We start from the raw sequence: 12014 nt of genomic DNA, 5'->3' as shown, positions 1-12014 counted from the left end.
GAACAAACTGTTGTTTTTCAAGAGCCTTACATGGTGTCCTGCTATGTCTAGCATGTTATAGTATTCAGATAACTTTGAACAAAGCACCACAACAACAACAATAAGGTCGACTTACTCACTGATGTTTTAATTATTATCTTTTATTTTGGGGCCACACTGGCTGTGTTTTAATTTTACTCCTGATTCTACACTCAGGGGTCACTCTTAGAGGTACTCAGAGGACATACAGGGTGCTGAAGATAGAACCCAGTTAGTTGTACACAAGGCAAGCTCCTTACCTACTTTATTATTTCTCTGATCCCTTGGCATTAATTTAAGCCATGCTAAGTCCCCTGAAGAAATTAGTGAAATTAAACATCTCTTCTCACAGTCTTTATACACTGCCATCAGATATCTTACCTGCAGTTTTATCTCATCTAGTACAAATTCTGAGTATATCCAAGGGTGCATCTATTTATGTGGGTCACTTTTAGTGATACTAGGGCATCCAAAATCATTTCTGGAAATTCTTTGAAATCACCAGTGCTACCCCCATCAGTGTTCTGGTCACCTTGCAATGGCAAGGCTCAAGCTCAGGGCTCTGTGAGGCAATCCCTCTGGCCTCTTTTTCTTTTTTTTTCTTAGCTGTTGTTCTAAACAACTTTTCTTCTTTTTTTGTTTTATTTTATTTTTTTGGTGATGGTCTATAAATTTTTTTAATATTTTTTCTTTATTTAAACATCTTGATTACAAATATGATTGTGATTAGGTTTCAGTCATGTAAAGAACACCCCCCATTCACCAGTGCAACATTCCCACCACCAATGTCCCAAATCTTCCTCCATCCAACCCCACCCCTACCTGTACTCTAGACAGGCTTTCCAGTTCCCTCATTCATTCACATAATTATGGTAGTTCTCAGTGTAGTTATTTCTATAACTGCACTCACCACTCTTGTGGTGAGCTTCATGAAGTGAGCTGGAAGCTCCAGCCCTCCTCTTACTGTCTCTGAGGATAGTTGCAAAAATAACTTTTATTTTTCTTAAAACCCATAGATGAATGAGACTATTCTGTGTGTGTCTCTCTCCCTCTGACTTATTTCACTCAGCATGATAAATTCCATATACATCCATGTATAGGAAAATTTCATGACTTCATCTCTACTGACGGCTGCATAATATTCCATTGTGTATATGTACCACAGTTTCTATAGCCATTCGTCTGTTGAAGGGCATCTTGGTTGTTTCCAGAGCCTGGCTATTGTGAATACTGCTGCAATAAATATAGGTGTGAGGAAAGAGTTTTTGTATTGTATTCTTGTGTTCTTAGGATATATCCCTAGGAGTGGAATAGCTGGATTGAATGGAAGCTCAATTTCCAGATTTTGGAGGAATCTCCATATCGTTTTCCATAGAGGTTGGACTAAACGACATTCCCACCAGCAGTGGATAAGAGTTCCTTTCTCTCCACATCCCCGCCAGCACTGATTGTTCTCATTCTTTCTGATGTGTGCCAATCTCTGTGGTGTGAGATGGTATCTCATCATTGTTTTGATTTGCATGTCCCTGATGATTAGTGATGAGGAGCATTTATTCATGTGTCTTTTGGCCATTTGTATTTCTTTTTTATCAAAGTGTCTGTTCATTTCTTCTCCCCATTTTTTTTGGTGGGCTTAGATTTTTTTTTTCTTGTAAAGTTCTGTCAGTGCACTGTATATTTTGGATATTAGCCCCTTATCTGATGGGTATTGGGTGAATAGTTACTCCCACATGGTGGGTGGCTCTTGTATCCTGGACACTATTTCTTTTGAGGTGCAGAACCTTCTCAGCTTAATATAGTCCCATCTGTTGATCTCTGCTTCCACTTGTTTGAAAAGTGCAGTTTTCTCCTTAAAGATGCCTTTAGTCTCAATGTCATGGAGTGTTTTAACTACATGTTGTTCTATATACCTTATGGTTTCAGGTTTGATATCAAGGTCTTTAATCCATTTGGATTTTACCTTCATACATGATGTTAACTGGGGGGGGGGTCTATGTTCGCTTTTTTTGCAAGTGGCTAACCAGTTCTTCCAGTACCACTTGTTAAAGAGGTTTTTCCTGCTCCATTTAGGATTTCTTACTCCTTTGTCAAAAATTAGGTGATTGTATGTCTGGGGAATATTGTCTGAGAACTCAAGCCTATTCCACTGATCTGAGAGCCTGTCTTTATTCCAATACCATGCTGTTTTGACTACTATTGCTTTGTAGTACAGTTTAAAGTTGGGGAAAGTAATGCCTCCCATTTTCCTTTTCCCTAGGAGTGATTTGGCTATTCGAGGGTGTTTATTGTTCCAGAAGAACTTCATAAGTGTTTGATCCACTTCTTTGAAGAATGTCATGGGTATCTTTAGAGGGATCACATTGAATCTGTAAAATGCTTTGGGGAGTATTGTCATTTTAATGATATTAATCCTGCCAATCCATGAGCAGGGTATGTGTTTCCATTTCCGTGTGTCCTCTCTTAATTTCTTGAAGCAGGGCTTTATAGTTTTCTTTGTATAGGTCCTTCACGTCTTTGGTCAAGTTGACTTCAAGATATTTGAGTTTGTGTGGCACTAATGTGAATGGGATTGCCTTCTTGATGTCCATCTCTTCTCTATCATTATTAATGTATAAAAAAGGCATTGATATCTGTGTGTTAATTTTGTAGCCTGCCACCTTGCTATAAGAGTCTATTGCTTTTAGAAGCTTTTTGGTAGAGTCTTTAGGGTTTTCTAAGTAGAGTATCATGTCATCTGCAAAAAGTGAGAGCTTGACTTCTTCCTTTCCTATCTGGATTCCCTGGATATCTTTTTCTTGCCCTATCACTATAGCAAGTATTTCCAGTACTATGTTGAAGAGGAGTGGTGAGAGCAGACAGCCTTGTCTTGTACCGGAATTTAGAGGAAAGGCTTTTAGTTTTTCTCCATTGAGGATAATATTTGCCATTGGCTTGTGGTAGATGGCTTCAACTAGATTGAGAAGGGTTCCTTCCATTCCTATCTTGCTGAGAGTTTTGATCAAGAATGGGTGTTGGATGTTATCAAATGCTTTCTCTGCATCTATTGATATGATCATGTGCTTTTTATTTGTCTTGTTGTTGATATTCTGTATGATGTTGATAGATTTATGGATGTTAAACCATCCTTGCATTCCTGGGATGAAACCTACTTGGTCGTGGTGTATGCTTATCTTGATGATGCATTGGATCCTATTTGCTAGGATTTTGTTTAAGATCTTTGCATCAGCATTCATCAGGAATATTGGTCTGTAATTTTCTTTTTTGGCAGCATCTCTGTCTGGTTTTGGTATCAAGGTGATGTTGGCTTCATAAAAGCTGTTTGGGAGTGTTCCCATTTTTTCAATATCATGGAAGAGACTGGCTAGGATTGGTAATAGCTCCTCTTGAAAGGTTTGAGAGAATTTATTAGTAAGTCCATCTAGGCCTGAGCTTTTTATTTGGGCAGATGTTTGATTACAGTTTCAATTTTCTCAATAGTGATGGGGATGTTTAGATATGCTACATCCTCCCTACTTAACTGTGGAAGGTTATGTGTCCAAGAATTTATCCATTTCTTCTAGGTTCTCATGTTTAGTAGCATAAAGTTTCTCAAAGTAGTCTCTAATTACCCTTTGGATCTCTGCAATATCTGTCGTGATCTCCCCCTTTTCATTTCTAATATGGATTATCAGGTTTCTCTCTCTCTCTTTTCTTTTCTTTTTTTTTTTTTGTGAGTTTTGCCAATAGTATCAATCTTGTTTATTTTTTCAAGGAACCAATTTCTGCTTTCGTTGATCTTTCGGATTGTTTTTTGGTTTTCCACTTCATTGATTTCTGCTTTCAGCTTTGTTATTTCCTTCTGTCTCCCTATTTTTGGTTCCTTTTGTTGGTCATTTTCTAATTTTATGAGCTGCGTCATTAAGTTATTCAGGTATGCCCCGTCTTCCTTCCTGATGTGTGCTTGTTAAGCTATAAATTTTCCTCAGAGGACTGCTTTTGCTTTGTACCATAGATTTTGGCAGTTTGTGTCTTTATTATCATTTGTCTCTAGGAAAGTTTTGATTTTCTCTTTGATTTCCTCTTGGGCCCACTGGTTGTTCAGTAGCAGGCTGTTTAATTTCCAATTGTTAAAGTTTTTCTTCTGTGTCCCTTTGTAGTTAACATCTAATTTCAGAGCCTTATGTTCAGCAAAGGTAGCCTGCAAGATTTCTATCCTATTGATTTTATGAAGGTATGTTTTATGTGTCAGCATGTAGTCTATCCTGGAAAATGACCCATGTACATTGGAGAAGAATGTGTATCCAGGTTTTTGGGAGTAGAGTGTCATATATATATACTAGTCCTCTTTCTTCCATTACTCTTTTCAGAGCTAGTATGTTTTTGTTGGGTTTCAGTCTGGTTGACCTATCACATGCTGACAAGGCCGTGTTGAGGTCTCCCACAATTATTGTGTTATTATTGATGTCTTCTTTCAGATTTGTCAGTAATTATATTAGATAATTTGCTGGTCTCTCATTGGGTGCATATATGTTTAAAAGTCTGATTTCTTCCTGTTGCACATATCCCTTGATTAGTAGATAGTGTCCATCTTTGTCCCTTACCACTTTTCTGAGTATAAAGTTGGTGTCATCAGATATTAATATGGCCATCCCAGCTTTTTTAAGGGTGTTGTTTGCTTGGATGACTTTCATCCAGCCTTTGATTTTGAGTCTATATTTGTTCTGGCTATTCAGGTGTGTTTCTTGTAGGCAGCAGAAGGTTGGATTCATCTTTTTGACCCATTTTGCCACTCTGTGTCTTTTAATTGGTGAATTTAGTCCATTGACATTGAGGTAGATGATTGTCATAGGATTTAATGTCATCTTTTTAGATAACTTTGCTGTGTTTGTTGGTCTCTCTTGTCTTAAAGTAGACCTGTCAGTTTTTTCTTTAAGGCTGGTTTTTCATCTGTGTAGTTTCTGAGCTGTTGTTTATCCATGAATCTATGTATCCTTCCTTCAAACCTGAACATGAGTCAAGCTGGGTGCAGTATTCTCGATGAGGCATTTATTTCATTGAGTCTTGTCACAATATCCCACCACTGCCTTCTGGCCTTGAAAGTTTCTTGTGACATGTCTGCTGTAAGTCTTAAAGATACTCCTTTGAATGTAATTTCTCTTTTTGATTTTGCTGCTTTCAGTATTCCATCTCTATCTGTGGGATTTGTCATTGTAACAAGGATGTGTCTTGGGGTGTTTTTCTTTGGGTCTCTTTTAGCTGTTACTCTTAGGGCGTGGAGGATTTGATTGCATGTAGTCTTTAACTCTGGGAGTATCTCTTTGATGATGTCTTTAACAGTTGATTCTTCCTGGGTATCTTTTACCTGGGCCTCTGGAACTCCAATGATATTCTTACGTTGTTACTGTTGAGTTTATCAAAAATTTCTATTTTCATCTATTTGCATTTCTTGAGTACCTTTTCCATTGCCTGATCATTTGTCTTAAGTTTCTTTTCCAATTTCTTCTGCTGTGTTGAGTTTTTCTGCATCTCATCTTCCAGCACGCTGATTCTGTCCTCAGCTACTGTTACCCTGCTGGAGAGGCCATCCACTGAGGTTTTCAGTTCAGCTACCGTGTTTTTCGGATCTGTTATTTCAGTTTGGAGTTTTCTGGTTTCTGTCTTTGTGTTCTGTTCAGATCGATCTATGCTTTCTTTGAGTTCTACAAACATCTTCCATATTTCTATTCTAAATTCCTTATCTGTGAGGTTAATCAGATAGTTGGAATTTTTTAGGTCATCTGAGCTATCATCTTCATTCTCTGTGCAAGGTGTTTGCCTGCGAGTTTTCCCCATTGTCATGCTTGTAGTGTGAGTTTTTCTGCGTGTTGTGGTGGGGTTCATTGGTTAGAAAGAGTGCGAAGCCACAAAGCAAAGCAGAGAGGCTGCGCTCTTATGCAGCCTCTAGGTGACAGTTTTTTGGGGGGTGCACTCCCTAGGCCTCTGAGGAGAGCTTCAGGTATTCATGAAAGACAAACAGGCAGAGCAAAGGTTTCCCTTGAGGTCCTCCTGGCCTCTATTTTTAATGATCTAAAGCTGGTGTAATTAAAATTCTGAATCTGAGAGGATGCACACTCATTTTGAATGAGGTAATTGCAATCAAATCTACTTATACATTCACAATTGTTCCATGACCAATAATCACCATCCAAGATCTAATTTCAATCAAATCACCCAGCAGTGATACATTTGAAATTTAAAATGGTGGGTCCTGGGCAGAGCACTGCCTAATTATATGATGTTTTAGTGAAACAGCATCTTCACTTATCTTTGAATTCTAGATTCTATGTAGCTTTTCAGTAACTCTTGTCTGACTGTGCTCCACTGTTTCCTCTGCCTCTCTATTGTTCCTCTTAACTCTTCTTACCTCGTAGCATTATTTCCCTTCCCTTTTCAGTAAATGTTTTTTCTGGACTATCTCTAAAGTCCTAAATAAAGGTTTGTTAAAACTCAAGCTTCACTTCTGTCCTTTGCACCTAGATTTTTTTAAATGTCTTTGAGCAAACTTTTATACTGGGATTGCATTTTTCCAAATGGCCTCTTCTGTTCCAAGCAAATCTAAGAGTGAAAAGAATTTATGATTGAAGATTAGAATTATTGCCTCAATTAATAAAATAGTATTAATAATTTTTGTTTGTTTTTGATGTTTGAGCCACACCTAGTGGTGCTCAGGGATTACTCCTTGCTCTGCACTCAGAAATCAATCTTGGCAGGCTTATGGGACCATATAAGATGCCAAGGATCAAATCCGGATCTGTTCTGTGTCATCCGTGTGCAAGGCAAAAACCCTACTACTGTGCAAGACTCCGGCCCCAGTAATTATATATATATATATATATATATATATATATATTTGGTTTTTGGGTCACACCGGCAGCACTCAGGGAGTTACTCCTGGCTCTATGCTCAGAAATAGCTCCTGGCAGGCTCGGGAGACCATATGGGATGCCGAGATTCAAACCATCGTCCTGCATCTAAGGCAAACGCCTTACCGCTGTTCTATCTCTCCAGCCCCCAGTAATGATATTTTTAACAACAGATAATTCTATTTACTAATGCTAAAGTTACAAGTACTTGTATGTATGTATGTATATATATATATATATATATATATATATATATATATATAGTTATAATCATGCTTGCTTGAGTTATGGGTTCTTGAAATACTGTAGTTGAATAGCATTTTAATAAATACACTTGCAGCTCAACAATGTGTCAAGCTATATATATATATTAGTGAAAAGATAAACAGAAAGAATGTTAATTAATTTTAGTGGGGGGAATCAGATCATGACACTACCCAATAAAACAAAATAACATTTTGATTTGTGACTTGTTAATATTTGTATATTTGCTGCTTATCTGCATTATTAACATTTTGACACATGTGAACATTTCTGAAGGAAAAACTGGAAAATTGTTCTTAGATTCAAACACTGTAACCAGAGAAGGTCTATCACCATTTTCTGTTAAATTTCATTACCTTTCCAGCAAAAAAGAGATAGTTTATTAAATTACAGTCTACTAACTTTCTGCTTTGATGCATTTATCTAATTAATTTATCTAATTAATAATATGTTGCATCACTGATCATTAAAGACTATCTTTAGAATTATTTTACTCTTCTTCAGTGTAAAAACACTAAAGATTCTACAAGTCTAAAGCAGAATAGCACAAAATACTCCAGACCAGGCTGAGGGTGAAACATCGGTATTCTGGCTACCTCATATCGTCTACCTCATATCAAGTGCAAATTGCCTAACAGAATGGGCATTTTTATTGAGTAAAGAGACCACCTCCTTGGGGCCAGAGAGGTGGCTCTAGAGGCAAGTTGTCTGCCTTGCAAGCACTAGCCAAGGAAGGACCAAGGTTTGATCCCCCAGCATCCCATATGGTCTCTCCAAGCCAGTGGCAATTTCTGAGCACTTAGCCAGGAGTAACCCCTGAGCATCAAATGGGTGTTCCCCCCCAAAAAAGAGACCACCCTCAGATGGGGGAGTAAGGACAGAGTAAGGACAGGTTGCTCAGGCTATCTTAAACCAGATAGGTCCAGGTTTCCATGTAAGACAATCTCTGTTTTGGGTGAAACCAAATTGTAAACAAACAGATACAATGAAGTCAAGAATGATCTTTGTTTTGGGTGAAACAAGGTGTAATCTAATATAGCAGTAGAAATTGTTTTTACCTAACTCAAGCTTTCAATTTCTTCTAGCAATTCCTATTAAAGAAGCAAAGTTCCAGGGGCTGGAGAGAGAGCACACTGGTAAGGCTTGCATGCAGCCAACCGAAGACAGACCCAGTTAAATTTCCAGCATCCCATATGGTCCCCCGAGCTTGCCAGGAGTGTTTTCTGAGCACAGAGCCAGGAGTAACCCCTGAGCATTGCTGGGTGTGGCCCAAAGACCAATCAATTAATAAATAAACTGCTTTAAAATAAAAGATGCAAAGCTTCAGTAAACTTTAGGCTATTCATGTGTATATTCTCTTTTTCCTTCCAATACACTTGATTACTGTTTTTCTACCATAAGTTATTCAATATAATTGGAACATTCTTATATATATCTTCATTTTGTGGAGGTCACTATGATAATGATCCAGTTTCTTTATAACATTCTTCATTTTGGTTTGGGGCCACACCTCAGTGGTGCTCAGTTAACTTTTGAATCTGTACTCAGAAATCACTTCTGGCAGGGTTGGGGGACCATATGGGGTTGCCAGGGGTTGAACCTGGGTCAACCAAGTGCAAGGCAAGTGCCCTACTCACTGTGCTATTGCTCCAGCTCCTCTTCATAACTTATTATTACCATTAGGCTGCAAATTAAGTTATTTTCCTGATGCTCCCAAGAGAGCTATAACCTCTGAGATAAGCCTCACACTGCAGCAGTAATGACGTAAGACACCCAGTTCAGGAAGAAAAGGGAGGAAGTGAGTGAGCCTCAGTGAGCTCCCCTGAGTCAGACCCTGTCAAGGGGAAGGGATCCCTTTGGCCCTTTCCAGAACTAGCATTAATGATCCACCTGGCACCTGCACACCGATGCTAGCCCTCAGCACCTGCAACCTGTAGAAAGGAAAGGACCTTTGCTTCCCCAGGATGGATTTTAGGGATGGGAGAATTACTCTTAGCAAAGTAAATTGAGACCTGCTCACTGTAGCCAGTTGTGTTTTGAAGTTTTTATGGCGAGAACATTGTTCTTCCTTTTTCCAATATTCAAACTATTATTTTGTGTAGTGGCTATAAGTACTTCTTATTATGTTGATTAAATTTTCTTATGTAGATATTAAAAGATATCCCCCACCCCCATCTGGTGAATGTTCAATACCTGCTAAATGGTCAGGAAGAAAAATATTTAGAAAACAAAGGGCCAGAGCAGTGGCGTGGAGCAGTAAGGCATGTCTGCCTTGCCGGCCTAGCCTAGGACAGACTGCAGTTCAATCCAATCATCCCATATGGTCTACCAAGCCAGGAGAGATTTCTGAGCGAATAGCCAGGAGTAAGCCCTGAGTGTCACCGGGTGTGGCCCAAAAAACTAAAAACAAAAAACAAAAAGAAAGAAAGAAAAGAAAACTAACCAAAGGCCATTCTGTGTTAATTAGACAAATACATATGTGTGCATTTTACATTGCTTTATTCTTATTTACTAGTTTTGTTAATCATTTTTTTTTGTTTTTTGTTTTTGTTTTTGGGCCACATCCGGCGTTGCTCAGGGGTTATTCCTGGCTGTCTGCTCAGAAATAGCTCCTGGCAGGCACGGGGGACCATATGGGACACCGGGATTCGAACCAACCACCTTTGGTCCTGGATTGGCTGCTTGCAAGGCAAACACCACTGTGTTATCTCTCCGGGCCCTTGTTAATCATTTTAAGAAGACCCCAAATTTCCCAATTCTAGCCACATAAAAGACAACTTTTTTAGATAGCTTACTAGAACATGCTTAATTTATTTTACTTTATTTTATTTTTGGTTTTGGGCCACACCCAGCAGCACTCAAGGGTTACTCCTGGCTCTGCACTCAGAAATTGTTCCTGGCAGACTCATGGCATGCAAAGGATCAAACCTAGGTCCATTTTGCAGGTAAGCAAATGCCCTACTGCTATACTATCTCTCCAGCCCCAACTTATTTTTTATTTTGATTAAGCCAACTGTATGCTCATAAGAATCATCTCAGCATTTTATGTTACCAAATAATATTGGAGAATCCAACAAGTATTGTCATTGATTATTTTATTTTCATTTTCTTAGGAAGCAAGCCAGATTTGAGAGCTGACCCATAAGCAGGAAGCTTGGGAAAGGTTTTTGACCAAAGGGATTTGAACTAATATTCTCTCCATAATAATGACTTTAAAGCTACTTTCCAATTAACGTATCTGCCTTGTGTGAATTGCAGTATTCTAGGCTTTCTAACAAGATTAGCAGCCAGTTGAGAGATAGGGATGAGTATTGCAGAACCACATTTTTCTTTCATAAGAATTTTTCTTTAACTACCAGATTAGCAAAGAAAACTGAGATAATACCAAGGTGAGGAAAACATATGAAGAACATTCCTAGGCTTAGACTTCAAAGAATTAAATGATAGGATGCCAAGGCAAGGACTATAGCATCGAATGTGAATAAATGGGACTATATCAAACAAAAAAGTTTCTTATTTAAACACCATGATTACAAGCATGATTACTGCCTATCTGCTTTGTGCACTCTCATCCCAAAGCCAGCATTCTCTCTTTATTATCCAAGGCCCTGTAATCCAGGTGGAATTTTACATACCAAAAGAAGAAGTTAGGGAAACAGGAAATTGGGGGAAGGGTTACAGTGCACCAGTCCTTCCAGAATTATCTCTATTGTCTATCTCTATTATCTCTATTGTGTATTGTTACAATAATGTCTTTTATTTTTTTCTTAAATCCCACAGATGAGTGAGACTATTCTGTTTCTATCTCTATCCCTCTGACTTATTTCACTAAAAAGAAACTAAAAAAGTTTCTGTATGGCAAAAAAAACACGGGTTTAAATTAGAAGATAGCTAACTAAATGAGGGAAAATTTTTGCACTCAACATATCAGATAAAGGTTTAATATCTAGAATATACAAAGTACTCCACAAAGCCTAAAAACCCCATCCAAAAATGAGGAGAGGAAATGAACAGGCACTTCTCTGAGGAAGCCCAACAGGCACATGAAAAATGCTCATTATCACTTATCTCTAAGGAAATTCAAATCAAGACAACAAAGAGACATCATCTTACCCCAGCAAGGTTGTCACATATGTTGGCAGGGATGTGATGAGAAAGGAACTCTCGTCCACTGCTGGTAGGAATGCTATCTGCCTCAGTAAACTCAACATTGAACTGCCATATGACCCAGCAATCCCACTTTTGGGTATCTATCCCCAGAACAATAAAAATGTCATCCCAGAGGATGTATGCATACCACTATTCTTTGCAGCACTCAGTACTGCACTGAAAACTTGGAATCAACCTAGTGTCCAACAACAGGTAAGCAGATTGTGAAGATGTGGTACACATATACAGTGGAATATTACATAGCTGTAAGGAAAGATGCAATCATGCAGTTTGCAGCAACGTGGATAGAACTGAAAGATGTTATATTAAAAAAAGTAAGCCAGGAGAAGGATAAATACAGAATGATATCATTATATGTGGTATTTAAAGAAATAAAAAAGAAAGAAGTGGTATAAATGAGAGTTGTCTCATTTGGTATAAATGGCATAAAGAAATGGTATAAATGAGAGTTGTCTTGAACACTTGGCTCAAGAATATAGCAAGAACAAAAGAAATTAAGTGGAGGAAAAACAGAAATATGAAAGGATGGGGGCCAGAGGCCAAGTGATTTCAGGTGCATTGGCAGTTTTAAAAAGACAGAATATAACATCCAAGCCAAAGGCAACAACAATGAAATCAAGAGACCCAAATTTTAACAATCTAAACTTAATATGGGACTTTTATTCTAGTAGATTAGGGGTC

The sequence above is a fragment of the Suncus etruscus genome, chromosome 14 (assembly GCF_024139225.1).
Source record: "Suncus etruscus isolate mSunEtr1 chromosome 14, mSunEtr1.pri.cur, whole genome shotgun sequence".
Classification (NCBI taxonomy): Eukaryota; Metazoa; Chordata; class Mammalia; order Eulipotyphla; family Soricidae; genus Suncus; species Suncus etruscus.
The sequence above is the reverse complement of the archived record's forward strand: the minus strand, read 5'-3'. Positions refer to the sequence as shown.